The sequence below is a fragment of the Myotis yumanensis genome, unplaced genomic scaffold (genome assembly GCF_028538775.1).
Source record: "Myotis yumanensis isolate MYYU_CA2020_CCGP unplaced genomic scaffold, mMyoYum1.0.hap1 SCAF_14, whole genome shotgun sequence".
NCBI lineage: Eukaryota > Metazoa > Chordata > Mammalia > Chiroptera > Vespertilionidae > Myotis > Myotis yumanensis.
Window position 1 is genome coordinate 17,483,937 of NW_027223765.1, and position 17,783 is coordinate 17,501,719.

At 36.0% G+C, this 17,783-nt stretch overlaps 1 protein-coding gene across 2 annotated transcripts in view; it reads right to left on the bottom strand.

The window, feature by feature from the left end:
* RARB (retinoic acid receptor beta) overlaps positions 1–17,783 on the bottom strand; it is an 851,244-nt gene that overhangs the window by 441,717 nt on the left and 391,744 nt on the right. For both annotated transcript variants that reach the window (XM_070433307.1, XM_070433308.1), the window contains exon 3: positions 16,296–16,347. The gene's annotated coding sequence lies outside the window, so the exon portion shown is untranslated. The remainder of the gene's footprint in view (positions 1–16,295; positions 16,348–17,783) is intronic.

Consider the following 17,783-nt stretch of genomic DNA (forward strand, 5'->3'; position numbering starts at 1 on the left):
TAAGAATTAACATTGTTAAAATATCTGTACTTACTACCCTAAGCAATCTATGGATTCGCTGTTATTTCCATCATAATTCTAATGACATTTTTTCACAGAAATAGAACAAGCAATTCTAAAGATTTATATAGAATCACGAAAGACGCTAAATAGCTAAAGCACTCTTGAGAAAGCAGAACAAAGCTGGATCCATCACATTTCCTGATTTCAAAATATGTTGCAAAGCTATAGTAATTAAAACAGTGTAGTATTGACATACAAACAGACACAGACCAAACAGAATAGTCCACAAAATAAAGCCCACTGATATATGGCCAAATTGAAGTATATTTATACAGCAGTAAATGTATACTCCTCAGCAGTAAAAATGAACTACTGGAACATACAACATCATAGATAAAACATACCAGGGTAGATACAAAGTGATAGATTAATTTATATAACATTTTAGAACAAAATTAACCTATGATAATAGCAACCAGAACAGTGGTTGACTTAGAATGGAGTGGGAAAAAGATTTACCAAATTGAGAGAACTTTCTGGAAGGATAAGGATAAAAATATATCTTGACAGGACCATTGTTTACATGCATGTATGCATGGGTCAAAACTCACTGAATTATGTAGGTAAGATCTGTGTATTTTACTATGTGTACATGATAAACAGAAGTATAACATTTTTTCAGCACACTTGTTTTATAAGAAATTATTTAAGAAAACAGAAAAACATTCCATTTGAGGAGCGTATTAATTATTAATATCTCATTTCAGCATATAGGAAGACCAATATTATTCTTCTCAGGCCCAAGGCAGAGTTGGCTCATTGTAATGACACACAGTAAATGAGCAGCAGAAATCGCTCTTTTTCCACACAAATATCTAAAAGACTGGGAAAAGCAAAAAAGAGAGATGATGCCTTGATTACCATGACGTCCATCTGTAGCTCCCATCATACTAGATTTGTTTTGGAAATTCCGGCCTCAGAACCTCTGCCTTATGAGAAGCACTGCAGTTCATAAGGTAAGTCCCTGTTTCTCAAGGTAGACTGAGGGTCTCTTGTTCTCCCACATGTTAATTGGTTTGACTTGATTCAAGACTTCAGTGGCTTAGTGGGTTCTGGGAATACTTTGTTTAAAAAACAAACACCTGAAAGGATTTAATTTACTGCATGACTTTCACAAAATTAATATGAAAATGTTCAGGGTGACTCCTTAAAAATGGGAATCTATTATCCAAGCTGGTTTGGCTCAGTGGATGGAACATCAGCCCCAGACTGAAGGGTCCTGGGCTCAATTCCAGTCAAGGGCACATACCTTGGTTGCAGGCTTGATCCTGGCCCTGGTTGGGGTGCATGTTGGAGGCCACCAATGGATGTGTCTCTCTCACATTGATGTTTCTCTCTGTCTCTTCCCCTCCCCTCTACTCTCTATAAAAAACAATGGAAAAATATCCTCAAGTAAGGATTAACAACCAACCACAAAAAGAGAATATATTAAGAAAACTTTTCGAACCTACTTGAGCATGGAGTCGTTTATGCACTAAAAATCTCAGCAATGAGTTACTTCGTGGAAAACACAATTGGGACATTTCAGGACAGAGTATTTGGTGTGCACTTGGCCTCAAGGAAAGAAAACTAAAAGTGGGCAAATTCAGGTCTAAAAAAGACAGAACTCTAGTAATTGGCATTATAAATATAAGGCATATGCAATGCTCCCAAATTTAAAAAATAACTGCTTCTGTAGATACTACTGAGTGTTCAATTTATGGGCTTGTTAACTTAATGGAGGGCTTAAGTCCTTGAATAGAGTATTGATTTATCTTAACAAAGTTTGTTGAGACTACAAAGCAATAAACTATATCTGAATTAATTTTTAAAAATTGACTTTGATGACCAGATGCTGACTGTGGGGTTTCCAGCACACTCTTTTAGACATCTAAGGGCACAACCCAATAAATAACTTGTTGGTCTATAAACCAAATTAAGAGAGGTAATTTACCAATGTGTTGATTGTTCATGGTCATCAGTCAGTGGATGGAACTGGAATCATTATTATTTTGCATGCTAGCTCCCAAGTTTCTCTCCTGTCAAATAATTCCAAAACAGTGAGCTGATAAAATACTGTATCAGGGGATTCTACAACAAATACCATTGTGATTTGATTTTCTAGTTACTTTAATTTGAGGTCAATTCTCTCATGAAATCATCCCCACCCTTTATTCCTACCCTCTCCAGTGGTTCTCAACCTATGGGTCGCGAACCCGTTCGAGGTTGAACGACCCTTTCATAGGGGTTGCCTAAGACCATCCTGCATATCAGATATTTACATTACAATTCATAACAGTAGCAACATTACAGTTATGAAGTAGAAACTCAAATAATTTAATAGTTGGGGGTCACAACATGAGGAACTATATTTAAAGGGCCAGAAGGTTGAGAACCACTGCTACAGATAATAAAAGGGCTCTTAGCAATTAGCAGAGTTCCAGTAAAGATATTTCCCCCTCACTATAATGCAGTAATGGCCAAGAGAAATTGGGGCAAACATTTTTTCTATCTATTTTAATAAGTGCACATCCAAGCAGGGACATGCAGGTTATAGGCTCAGGCCTGCTCCAGGCTCAGCATCCATCTTTCCGCTGCTTTACCACTTCCAGACTGACAGCTAAATTACTGCACAGAAAAGGTTTCTGTGGGCTGTAACCATAATGCTGCCATGGAAACTAGTTTGTTGGCTACAGGATAAACAGAGATTGAAGGACGGTTTTCATTAACAGAGAAAGATGGGGTGTAGGAGAGGAGAGCAGGATCTTCATGGGAGAACAAACAAGCCTAGCAAACTGCAGGACAAAACCTGAGCCGACACACTCTAATTGAGTTGTAGTTTTCTGGTCAAGTGGCAGGCCCTTGCTGACTCCTTGGAAGAACCCCACATCTGCATCTTGGCCTGTGTGATACTTTTCTCATGCCTGATAGTTCAGAACAGAGGAGGTTTTGACACATGAGAGCAATGAAGAGAGGGAGTCAACAGTGTTTCCAAACAGAATAGACAGATGTTCAGGAAAATGAACCTTGTTTGCTGAAGCATTATCAGACTATAGGACTGAAACTAAGATTGAGGAATGTGGGAGAAATCAAGCCCATATTTAATAAACTAGCTGGCAGATATATACAAATCACTGCACTCCATGTATATGAGATGGGATCCTAGACTCACTGATCCTACAGCTTAAATTAGGCAGAGGGAACACACGTTCAAATATATACTAGGTTACAAGAGCCAGGTTGGCAATCATCAGATTTACTTTGGTGTCTACTTCATCTCCAATTGTCAGTTCTTTATAAACAATAGGCCCTTCATATACACGTGCTGAATAAATTATTGAGTTAAATTTTTTTAAATAAGAGCGAAAGTAGAAAGAATCATAAGAAAATTACAGATATGAGTGGTGGGTTTCAAAGGGTGAAGGATTTCGGATGGAAAGGTCAAAGATGACTTTAGAGAGATATGGCATGTGATTTGAGCTTTAGTATTTATAAATATTTGGAGGTTCCAAATGACACTGAGGAAGAACAAAACAGTGTGACAGAGACATGGAGAATTTCTAGAGATTAACAGGAAATAGCAGTGGTGTTCTTAATTCTCAGGAGCAATTGTCCAGGTTGAAATGAACACATTCCTATTATTCTGATTTTCAGCATCTGATGAGGAAGCAAATGTTTGTAGTTACTTATGTAACTACAAGTCAGGTCTTATTATGACTTGGTAAGTGGTTGTGGATCAAGCTATTCTTTTGAAAAGAAAACATCATTCTTTGTTTTTCTTTGTTTGCTGTTAGCAGTTTTCCATTCGGATAAATTATGAACTAAAATGTACATTTTAATTTGATCCCTGGCGTTAGGTTAGAACTGGAATTAGCTATACCAGTAACTTAATTCCAGACTCTGTTTAGTACTTGATATGTTGCCCGGCACATAGTAGATGTGTGAGAAATATTTGTTGCATGAATTTTAGAAGTCAAGTTTTTGTCATGTACTGAGGAATAAATTGTTCTGTAGAATAGGCTTCCCTTGTCATCTCTGGTCTCACTCTCAATTTAAAACTCAAAAATACAAACACTCCATGAGTTGTAAGAAAGTCTAATTCACAAGGTAGCTGATTGGGGGGGAAAATCACAATTGTTTCCCACTTCTACTTCATACATTGAAATCCTGGGTTCCAAGTTGTCAAGGTCACTTACAAGCATTCTTATTTTAGCTAGGCTACTTGTTTGTTTTCAACATCGGTTCCCCTTGGATTTTCACTCATATTATTTACTGCTAAGTGAATTACTACATGGCCATCCAAAGTACTTTGATGAGGTATCTACCGAAAGGAGTCAGATGAGTTTGGAAAATCACTTTGTTCGTAACACATTTAAGGTTCTGAATAGCCTGCAGTCAAGAAACCCAGTGACCTCTGTGTAACCTGTTGTTTTTTAAAAGGTTCTGACCATGGAACCTATTCTGAATGGCTTTTACTCTCTTTCAGTGCAAGTGTTCTGAGGTGGATCCTTGGAACAACATTTGAAGGTAAAGATTAAAAACTGATGAGCTGAATGGTATGTTAAACTTGAGTGGTCACACACACTGAGAGAGGGGAGAGAAATGTCAGCACATTATGACAACAATGGACCCCACATTCTCACCTCGCAGCAGGCCTGCTAGCCCTTTATAATGCACATACCTTTTCTGCTTCATTTTGGCTGTGGCATTCCCTTTCCATTATTCCCAGATCATTTCAGATATGTACATTATTGGCCTGGTTATTTTTATTTTATTTTATTGCTTAAAGTATTACAAAGAATAGTACATATGTCTCCTCTCCCCCCCTCGCCCCGCCCCACTTTGCCTAGTTCTTATAGATGTGAGACTTTGGAATTCTTGTCCTGGAGTATCTTAGTTATTTTATGCTCTATAAATATTAGCTATACTGATTATTAATCACTATTACATCCTCTGTGTCCTGTATATTGTATACATAAAATGTTTATATAATTATATCTTCATCTGAGAGATCTTTAATAAGTGGATACTGCTATACACAGGTACACAGAGGTTCTTGGAAGTTTGGTGGGAATGGGGTGGGGGAGCTCTTATTCTGATCATCTTAACTCAGACAGCATCTAGCACAGACTTTGAACCAATGACTTCTAGTTAAGTGTGTATTGTATCAAATTAGAAATATTTCTTTAAGACTATTCAATTAAGACTTCAGACAAACACCACTTGGAGTCATTGTTACGCGTTTAATTGTTTCTCTATCCTTCAAAAAAAGAAAAAAGAAAAGGCAGCTGAAAGTCCTAATCTCCAAATGTGACCTTATTTAGAACTAAGGTCATTGCAAATGTAATTCATTCAGTTGAGAATATAGTGGAGTAGGGTAGGCCCCTAATCTAAAATGACTGATGCTTTATAAGAAGAAACCCATGTGAAAACAGAGACACAAAGAATGCCACGTATGGTCAAGGCAGAGATTGCAGTTATGTGGCAGCAGGCCAAAGATTGCCAGCAAACAGTCAGAATAAGAAGAGTCCAAGAAAGGATTTGCCTTTGTACGTCTCAGCATGGTCCTACTGACATCTGAATTTTAGACTTCTAGCCTCCAGAACTGTGAGATGTTGCATTTCTGTTGTTTTAAGCCACCCACTTTGTAAAACTTTGTTCCAGCAGCCCTAGGAAACTATAGTCACACTCTGCCTCACTGAGTCATTACCAGGAGTTGGGTGACATGGGCTTCCTAAATGGAGGCCAGATCACAACATGTTCTATTCATTTTGGGACTCAACATTTATGTATGAAATATTTGTCCCTAAAGGGTCAACACAGACTCAGTTGTTCCAGCAAAATGATGCCTCACCACTCATCTAACTTTTCCTTCTTACACCTTTTCCAAATATTTCAGATGTTCTTGAAATCAGCCAGATAAAAGATTATAACTACATATATATAACTATATATATAACTATATAAGTACATATATATAATATAAAGTATTATAAAAATTATCACAGTATATATACACTATATATACATATATACATTAATATATATAAATATATAAACATATAAATATGTAAATACACACACACACACACACACACACACACACAGGAAGCCTCAGGGGACATATCTAGGGTGTCACAAAAAAATCCCACTAGATTTAGAATGTCCTCACCGTTTTATATCCAGGCAGATAGGGAGTGAGCCACGGGGGAATTTGAGGCAGACAGGCAGACTTCAGAAGCAAGATCACTCTGGGAAGTTTCCAGAGTTCTCTTGGTGCCCTAAGAACTCTATTCAATATAACATCATTCCTTGCTTGGATGGAAAGATGCAGCCGATAAATTTGGTACAATATACACACCCGTTAATTCAACAAAATGTCAAACTGTCTGGGAAAGCCCTTAGAAAAGGTTTACTTTCTGTGTCACTGGGGAAAAGAGTGATAGAAAAGAAAGTTCGTGAAAATGAGATTTTCTCTAACTTCTGCCTACAGTGGATAAATCAATGGGATTTTTCAAGACCCCTCAATATCAACGAGTTTATCTCATAAGCAGGCAGGTCTTTACAGATTCCAAAAAATCTCTCTCCAGTCTTCTTTCTTTTCTCCTCCCCATTCCAGCCAATTGCTTCTCTGTTTTTCTTTTTCTACCATATCTTTCCTTCTTCCTTGCCCTTCTAACTATTCATTTCTTTGCATAGCCATAGGTGGAAAGATTTGTCTGACAACTGTTATCTCCTATCTCTTAGCTTCTAAAAGCCATGATGAGTGTGGAAGTCTTCACTTTTTTTTTTTTAAAGAAGATTTAGTCTCCCTGCCCTGAACTGGGTTTAGGGTAATTGTGTATCTGCTTGAGGGCTGAATGCAATCTCTAGCCTTTTTCATAAAGTTTATGGCCCTGGTGCCCCTTTAAAAGTCTCATGTGGCTGATTGATAGGCTCATTTCTGATACTAACCATAAAGGATTGGCCATCCTGAAGATAAGCTGCTCCTCCCCTGAGCACCACAGGAGGTGAAGGCGCACCATCACTATAGATGAGGCCTCCATTATAGATGGCGTTTCCTGCCTCAATCAGAACCATCCTTCAGCAGCCCAGCCGGTGCTCTGTGCTGCGGGACTGCACCACGGGACATATAAACTCAGTCGCATCCTTTTAGTTCATGGGTATCTAAGGATTCAAACATCATCCTGGATACAACAATGAAAGCAATAGCTAATTCCCCACTTCCCATCTTCTGTGAATTTACTCTTGATGTCATTAATCAAAGGAGAAGTTGGCAGTCTCATAGAATTTTCTTCCTTCAGTCAGCTGAGCCTTTGTGTTTCATCTTAAATATTTCTCAAATTTTACCTCTTTAATATGTGTTCTTAGTTCTCATGTGAATCTATTTTTTTTCCTCCTCAAGATATCTTTCAAATATCTCTTTGTAGGACAAGTGTGGTGAATAGTGATTTTTTTGTACTTCTACAACTTACATGTTTTGGTTCGAAATGGTGCTTGAATTCTTAGGACGATGCAAAGATGGGGAAGAGAGATGGAGAAGGAAGAAGTAGAGTTAAGAGGGAAGAATGAGGTAGAAGAGAAGGCTGGGGACACACACTCACACAGAGGAAGAGGGGGGAGGGAAGGAGAGGTTGTACATATGTTAAACTTGAATTAATTGAAGATTTAATTTCAAGAAGAAAGGAGAGTTTATTTGTCCCTAGCCAAAAACTGTAACATAGAGAGATGTTGCAGAAAAATTGATATCACCTGAGAACCCATCAAATGCAGAAAGTCAGAAGAAGGAAGGAATCAAAGACAGAAAAAATGGCAGAGGAAGTATAGGAGACGTAGGTTTATGACAGATTTATTCATCATTCAAATACTCATTGAGCACTTTTTAGAGAATAAATATGGTACTATGACTAGGGTTATCAGAGTTAAGGCATAGTCAATACACATGAGAAATACACATTTTAAATAATGAAAACACCAGAGCTGTACATCAAAAAATTACATTAAATGTTAAAATGTGATACAAGGCATTTAAAAATATTGCCAAAACCTCTGACTCCACTTTTGTCTGTTCTTTCTTACCTATATCATGTGCTAAAACAGCTCTCTTCAGTGTCACCAATAACATTTATGGTGGTAAACCCAATGAGTATCTTTCTGACATTATTATCAACAAACAGCATTTGACCCAATGGGCAACTTCCTCCAACTTGAAACATTCTCTTTTTGTGCCTACTTATACCATATACTCTGATTTTCCAACAAGCTTTCTGGTTGCTTCTTTTCAATCTCTTCTGCAAGCTCATCTTCTTTTGCCAACCATTAAATGTTGTGATTTCTCCAAGATTCTGTCCTGTGCTTACTTCTCTTCTCCATATTCTCTTAGGATCAATTCCATTCAACCTCTGGCTTCAACTACCTATAATAAACTAAGAAGATTTAAATTTTGTTCTGCAGGTAGACTTCTTCCTGTACAACCCATGTGGAGCGCCTACCTCTCCCAGGTACCCATTCATGGTTAACCACACCCTGGCTGGGGCGCTTACTCAGTGAATACATATCTGTCTATACCTGTCAGTAAGGACCTCTACATTATTCATCTGCGTTTCTTTAATTTAACATGACATGTACTATGGGTTCACCATTTGCTCAGCTGTTGACTGAAATTGGGGCAGGGCTTGTGGGCAGCATTGCAGCAGCATCTCATATACGGGGGTGCTGGTCACTCTGCATGGGCATGGTGAATACATGACCAAACAGCTCAGCAAAGATACTAATAGAATTATTTCTCGGATGTAATTAAGCCCTCAAGCAGATACACGTAATCTCTCTTTTTTAAAAAAAATTTTTTTTTATTGATTTCAGAGAAAGAAGGGAAAGGGAGAGAGAGATAGGAACAACAATGATAAGAGAGAAAAATTGATCAGCTGCCTCCTGCATGTCCCACATTGGGGATCAAGCTCACAACCCAGGTATGTGCCCTGACTGTAAATAGAACCATGACCTCCTGGTTCATAGGTTGACGCTCAACCACTGAGCAACACTGGTCAGGCTCAGATGATAATCTCTTAATTATGAGAGGTTTAAATAAGATTACAAAAAAAAGAAGTACACATGGGATTTAACAGACAATTTTAATTTTTTTCCCATTTTTCTATATTATCAGGTCTTCTTTGGGTTTTGACAGGGCAAGAGGGAGGAAGATATGTGTATGAACACACACACACACACACACACTCACACACAAGGTAGTGAAATTAAAAGGGAATAGAAAATACTAGCAGGAATTCTAGGAGTTAGAATTCCAGGAGTTAGAACACACTTTTCTTCAATAAACAGTATTGCTCAAATTCTTCAATAAACAGATGCCCAAATTGCTTGTTTCTAAGTGACTTTTAGGAAAAATAGAGCAAAGAGAAATTATTTCCTCAAATGGCTTGTCACTCCTGATTTTCAAGAATGAGCACAGAAAAGTATTTGGAGATAATAAATGTGATAGTAACATATGCCCTTCTGAATTATAACTCATACTATAATCTTTGCTGATGAGTGCTAGGCACTGACATCCTAGTCAACCAATTCAAGCCATTAAAGTAACCCCTTATGAAAATGAAAATTGAATATTACATTGGAGAAATTGAAAGCGTGTTTTATCAAAGGCAATTTGTCTAATATCTGACAGCCTTGGAAAACAACAGGGAAATTACATCTCTCACATTAAAATTAAAAGGCAGCAGCTTATTTAGACACCACAGTAATATGGGAACCATGGGTCATTCAGAAAAAAACCCCTGCTTATTCCATATGCAGGCACTGTCTGATTTCCCAACCATTGTATTCTGTTGGGAATGGGGGTAGGGCACATTTCTGCACTAATTAATGGATCACAGAGGAAAAAAGTACCAAATTCTTCCTTTCATGGTAAAAGAGTAATTCTACAGAACAATCTCAAGGGCCATCAAAGTGTTAAAATCATGGTAACCTTGAGTTGTTCCTTCTCCAGGAATGAGGTAGCCAATGCCTTCCATCCATTAAGTGGCCCACTGACTTTATTTTTCATATGTTTGGCTGGGTTATGTATGGGATTAAGATATTAGATTCTCAGATATGGTACCTAATACCATCTACACAATTTGATAACTACACATTTACTTAAGAGACCTTTGTGATAAGGAAGGTAACCATGGATTCTGGTCATGCTCATGTCTGTATCTTGGTCATGGTTGGTATTTTATTATGAGTACTAGAGGCCCAGTGCATGAATTTGTGCACGGGTGTGGTCCAGCCAGCCCACCCCAATTGGGGTCAATTTGGCCGGGCCAGCCAGGGGGAGGAGCCTTGGTGGTTGGCAGGCCTGCTCCGCCCTCTGGTTGAGCTCCCGGTCCAGGGGACAATTTGCATATTACCTTTTTATTATATAAGGTAGCAACAGAAAACTTCACTAGAAGATGTGGCACATCTAGTGAAAATACTTCTATAATGTTTGAGTCAGTATAACACTATCAATACTATTTACAGGTAGTGTTGCTTGTGTACTTCACAGATTCACTGCTTGTCTTATTACATTAATTTAACATCATTCTTTGAATACAAAAATACATTGATTTCTTTTTAAATGGATTGTCAAGAGGAAAAGCATAATTACTAAGCCAATAACTAATTCTTTAATACCAATATTTCAGAGTTAAAGTTTTACTAAAGCACTATTTGACATAGAAAGGAATTATATGCAAACCAGGTGAATCTTAGATTCTTTGCAAGGGATTTTAATAACTAAAAGAGACTTCACAGTAATGTAGGCTTAAACTCTAGAAATGGGAAAGAGAGAAAAGTGCTAGAATATTAATTAAAATCATGCTTTCCTATGTTCTTCAGCTAAATGAACCTCATTGATCATGACATCTGATCACTATCTTTGTAGCTAACAGCCTCAGTGGATAAAATATTCATTTCTGAGGCCTGGGAAGGCTGGCCCACATGAATGTGGTCTGAAGTTCAGTTTGTGGACCTGGGAGTGTAGAGGGTTAGAGATGCAGAGCTCTGTCACTTCCTATCAATTTGGTCTGAGAACCTCCATTTCCTAAAATACGATTTGGAAAAACACTTTCTCCTAGTATAAGAAATATTAACAGGTAAAGGTACTAGTTTCCTTCCCTGTGCCTTATGTTCATTTTACCCAGTAGCTCTAGGTAAAGTTGCCTCCTTTCATGGATACTATCTCTCCTCCCCCCTCCAACCCCCCCCCCCCCCCCCGAACAATTAGGTACATGAGCCATAAACTCCCTTACTAACAGCAGGGAGATGTTTCAGTGAGTGAGCACAAAGCAGGAGTTCCCCCCACTTTTTTGATAACCTACAACTATATGTAAAAATAAAACAACCCTAAAAATAATGCCATTTTCGATTGCTGATGTCATGGACATTGGCAAGAATATTGAAGCGGTATATCAAAAAGATATTTTGGAGATAAATCAGCATAGGAATAAAATAGAGCTCTCGAGCTTTTGTGAAATTGAGAGATCTCCTTTGTATCTAAGGATATTTATGAGACTGTTTCAACAGAAATGGAGAAAAAAATGAAAATCCATTGCCATCATATTACTAGTTTGTTGAAATGGCAATCTTATAATGAAATCTAAAATTTCAGCTCTCATATCCTAAAGTGGGTGCTTGCTTGCTTTCATCTTGGTTATCGTTATATCACTAAAGCAATCATTGAAATTAGGTTTGGCATTTTACAAAAAGGCAGGATAGGTCTGCCCTTCCTCCCGCTCCTGCCTTTTCCTAATCCCATCTCTCTACTCTCTGTCTGTCCCTGACAACAAAAGTTCAAGAACACTGCACTGCAAACAGAAATGGGGAGATTGAAACTTGGCATTTGGTGATCACAGTCTTCCCTAATTGAGTCTCCCTAAATCACAGAGGAATAAATTCTGGTTCAGCTGAGCTAAACCACACCTTCTGCGATTTCCCCTTAGTGATGTGGGTAAAAGGAGTTACCAGTGCTTCTCTTACCTTAAAGCTGGGTCTGAAAATGTAACTCTGTTCAAGGCCCCAACCTTCTGTGGTCTATGTTACCTCATTTGTCAAACAAATGTCTTGAACCAACTGGTCTACAGGTCCCTGAAGTGCCCAAATTGTATGACTGCTATAGTCTGTAAGTTCTTCTTAAATTTCAGTTATTCACATTCCACCAGCATGAATTTTGCCTAACTAGACAAACAACTTTCATTCTTTTTATTTTTATTTAGGTCAGCACATGCTGTATGTGTTGTACTTGAATAAATGTGTTTATATTGGGCAAATTATAATGCTGTAAAAGTGATAAATCAGCTTCACTTAACTCGAATAAATTATAAATTATAAAAATAAAAAGGATGAAAACAAACAATGTGAATGAGCCCTGTTAGATGGGGTGGCCTAAGGATAGTGCTGAGTCTCAGGACTGGACTCCTTAAAAAAAAAAAAAAAAAGCTATAGACAATGGGAAACCACCAAATACCCTCTGTTACCAAGATAATCCAAAATTTTAGAGGACAAATGGTAAGGGGAATAAAATATTTTCCTCACTATATAATTTAATATGATTTAAATAATCACTGGCACCACCACTGGAGTAGATCCCATTTGCTAGAGAAACTTCAGTAACTACTAAAACGGTATGTTACATTTTCAGACTCAGCTCCAGATTACTAAAGTACTGATGATCTTTATTACTCCCTATCTCTAAGAAGCCATTTCAGAAATTGTCCTAATTTACACTGCTCTTGTTTTGCTGTTTAAAAATCCAAAGGAAAGTACCATGGACTCTATGAACTGCATGTCCTAAAGTCTCCTTATTTCTAGTGTTGAAAGTATGTACTTTTAAGAATCTTTATTGAAATACTAGAGGCCTGTTGCACGAAATCAGTGCAAGAGTAGGTCTTCCTTCTCCCAGCTGCTGGCACTGGCTTCCCTCTGGCTGCTGGCAGGCACCCAGGACCCGGGCTTCCCTTGCAGCATGGGCTTCATCTGGAAGGATGTCTGGTCTAATTAGCATATTATGCTTTTACTATTATAGATAATTCATATACCATAAAATTCATCTATTTAAAGTGTACAATTCAATGGTTGAAGTATATTCACAGACTTGTACAACCACCAGCATGACCTAATTTTAGAAAATTTTCATCTCCCCAAAAGAAATCCCAGTAGCAATAACTCTTTATCTTTTCTTTTCTTTTCTTTTTTAAATATATTTTATTGATTTTTTACAGAGAGGAAGAGAGAGAGATAGAGTTAGAAACATCGATGAGAGAGAAACATCGATCAGCTGCCTCCTACACACCTCCTACTGGGGATATGCCTGCAACCAAGGTACATGCCCTTGACAGGAATCGAACCTGGGACCTTTCAGTCTGCAGGCTGATGCTCTATCCACTGAACCAAACCGGTTTCAGCAATAACTCTTTATCTTATCTTTCCTAGCCCGCCCTAGGCAACCGATAATCTATTTTCTCTCTCGGCATGTACATATCTTAAACATTTTATATCAGTAGAATAACATATGTTATTTGGGAATGGCTACTTTCATTTAACATAGTATTTTCAAGATTTAGCCAGGTTATAATGTACATTGGTATGTTATTTCTTTTTACTACAGTAATATTTCAGTATATGGATATACCACATTTTATTTATCTATTCATCAGTTGGTAAAAATCTGGGTTGTTTCCACACTTTGGATATTATGAGTAATACAAGTTCTGTGCAGACATCTATTTTCATTTTTCTTGGGTATATACCTAGGAATGTAATTTCTTGAAGATATGCACTTTTAATGAATACTTCATTTCAAGGTTATATATCAAAACAATTTTGTAGTCAGGTAGCACAAGAATAAAATAGATCCCTTGTCTACTATTTTTATTGTTCTACTTTCACTTTTCTGTTTTTTCCATGTTTATATGCTAATTATATATTTCAAAATCAAATAAAAAGTAAAAAGCACCCATAATCAGAATACATTAAAATAATAGAGGATAAAATAGATAACCTACCCACTCTTCCAATTCTAAACCCAGAGACAAATATCTCTCTATATAAAAGGCTAATATGCAAAGTGTCCCCTCGGGAGTTCTACCGGGAGACCGGGAGATCGATTGCTCACTAAGATGTGCACTGACCACCAGGGGGTGGCACGGAATGAAGGAAGGTGTTGTCCGGCAGCCGGCAGCAAGGGAATGAAGGCTCTGGCCAGCAGCCAGGGAATGAAGGCCCCGGCAGGTAGCCAGAAGACCCCAATCCACCCTGATCGCCGGCCAGGCCTAGGGAAGTACCTGTGCACAAATTCCGTTCACCAGCCTCTAGTTTTTTATAACTATAATGTTATTTTTAACAAAATCATATAACTTGCATTTCTCAATCACCACTGACATATTTATATGTAATCTGACATAGATTTACTGCATTTTAATAAACCCTATAGATTTCCTTATATTGAAATACCATGAATTATTTAACCAGTCTTCTATTTTATTATTTTTTTTCTGTCATAAACAAAGCACAATGAACATCTTGAACATAGAGCTTATGAACTTCAATAATCTCATAGAATATTTTCTGAGAAGTTAGGCAATTGGGTCATACAGTGCTTATAATTGGAATTTTAATAATAATTGGTCAATTTTACTCCAAGAAAAGTTATTTCACTCATATCCCCACCTATAATGAAGAGAGCACAGATGTCCCTATGACCTTGCCATTGTTCAATGTTATCAATTATAAAACACAAAATACATTTTAACCTGTATTTAAGTATTAGTACACTTGAACAATTTTTAAATTTTATTCACTGGTCATTGATATTTCTTGTAAGAATACCATTTGTCTATTTCTTCACTAAATTATGTACTCTATTCTTATAGATGTGTCTATGTGTATATGTTCCTTATTAGATGAAAAAAAATGCTTTAATTTTGTCTTTTCCATAAAGCCATTTTATGTTGTCTTTTTTTCTCTTTACTACTTCTTGACTGTACCATTATTTTGCTATTAAGTTGAAATGCTACTTCTATCCAATATTAAATCGCTATACTTAGATTTCTTTCTAGACCCTATTCTGTTTCACTGATCTCTTTATTCCTAAACCAGTGCCAAGATGTTTTAATTACTTAAACTTTATTAAAATATGCACTGCCTATCAGATTTGACAAGGTTTTTATTTTCAAAAAATATCTTGCCCATATTCATATACTTATTCCCACAAATGAACAAAACAGTATGAATCACTTTTTTCTCTAACTTGTATGCCATAGTCATTATTAGCAACATTTAATTAGTATGAAATACTTTGATTTCTGGAATATAAAATTAAATAAATCAATATATTGGTGTTAAACTATAACAATAAGTTTATTAAATTATTTCACTTTACATTGAAATTTGAATGAAAAGCTAGCTAATAATTAAGAAAAGCCACTAAACAAAACCAAACAGAAGGAGGCTGTGTTCAAATATTAAAATTTCCAACTGAATGTATAACCATATCAAGTAGAATAGAAAATAAAGTTATCAAGTCATTAAAAAATACATTAAATTCCAAGTGAATTAGAGAAAGCAATAAAGTTATTTGGAACTGCTATAGGAATTCTGTTTTAAAATAACCAATTGAACTTACCCAATAGGTTCACTTGAAGATTAAATTAAAATATGATTATAATATGAGAAATTTATAGTTAAGTAGCTTTACATTAATTCCTTATTTTTTCCTAGTACACTTTAAAATGTTTTTGCTTCTCTTTGTACGTACTTATCTTCCCAATAAAAAGTATAATGAATAATGGATTAAATGATGGGTAAATGAAATTTTATTTTTACTATAATTAGATTTCCTATCTCACAAAATTTCCCATCTTCTTAAATCACTATGAATTAAACTACAGTGTTTCCTTTATTGCAAAATTTCCATGCCAAGCATGTTAATATTTTCTCAGAAAATCTCAGGACCATTTTGGTATGGTCATGTCTACCCAACCTTTGCAAACAATATGAAAACATTTCAAGGGAATCTACATGATATAAGTCTGTCTTATTGAGGTAACAATAAATTTGGTCAATTTTTCCTTGCTCAAGTGCTTCATCTATGTGAGTACAAAAATTCTGCATTTGTCCCCACAGCTATCATGGAAACTTAAACCCAGCTCTTTTCTATCTCCACTCAGGATATTCATTGTGTTAATTTTTCAGATTTGTTCATTTCTTCTTTCTTTACTCACCAGGTATGGATCCTTGGACAAATCACTTCATCTCTGAAGTACTCTCTTTTACCTGTAAAATGAGGAGCTGTGTTAGACAATCTTCCAAATTCCTTTAAATTCTACACTCTGTCACTGCATTTAATACAGCCACTGAATTTTCTTAGTATTATTTAATTTTGATAACTAATAGTTATAGGGAAAAATGTTTGCCAGGGGACCTACAAATTAAAATCTTCCATTTATCATTGCTATTGGAATGTAGTCTTCATAGACAACGTATTTTTCTCATTGGTTTACTATAATCTCTTTCAAAAGAATAATCACAGGAATTCTAACATACTGCCAATTTTCATAATTCAATTTAAAAATAAATTGCTCATCAGAAATTTCAGCAAACTGATTCATGGGACAAAGATTCCTAACCTTGATTCCAAGTTTGTTTGTTTTCACTAAACAGTACATTTTTCTTTTTGTTCCCATTCTATTACTGATGTTCTCATTTGTACCTTGTTGACTTGCTTTTGTAAAGAACATCACCTTCAATTTTGTCTTCAGAATGCTCATATTCTAAAAGTTCCCAATTACTCTACATTTGATTTTGTTTCTAGTTTTACTTTAAAAGCAATTGCAAATCTTAAAACATTACTAGAAGTATATTCAAATTTCACATAAAATGAAAAAATAGAATAGTTATTGTTGTAATTTTGTGACTACTGAAATGATAAACGTTTAAAAATGAAAAAATAACCTAATAAAAGTGATATATAGAGAGAGGGGACATGTTTCTAGCTAGTGAAAGTATTCAGTACGTGGGTTTTTTGTTGTTGTTTGTTTTTTATGGATACTACTTCTATATTCAACGCCTCAGGAGTTAAACCAAGCAATTCCACTTTTAGGAGTGTTCCCTGAGGAAATAATTAAAAATAAGAAAAAGGATAGACATCCCTCTCTTTATACAAGTGAAAAACTGTAAACAACTGAAATGTACACAAATGGTGGATTGGTTAAGACATAACTGTAATTATATGCAGCCATTAAAATTATAATGTAAAACAATATAAAATATCATGGGAGAAATGTTCATTCTAAAAAGTAGAAAATGGCTGTATAATAATGTGTGGAGTAAGATTTTATTTCTTGTAAAAATCCATATGTATAAATATTCATATATATGTCAGAAAGTGGGCGCTGTTTGCCAAAATGTTAATACTGGTTACCTCTTGGTGAAAAAAATTATAGGTGGATTTTTTGATAATTTTCAAGTTTTCTGCATTGACCACATATTATATTATCATTAGAATTATTTAGGAGCAGTAAATTATAGTTCCTAAAATAATTTAAGTGTCTAGAATAACTTAAATACAGTTCTAAAATAACTTAAGTCATCTATCACTTCACACCCTCTCATTCTCTGCCTTAGGACACTAGGTCTTTAATTTCCAAGCATTTTTTAAAACAACTTGTAATAATTGTATTCGTTAACTTCTTATTTGGTTTAGATTTGCC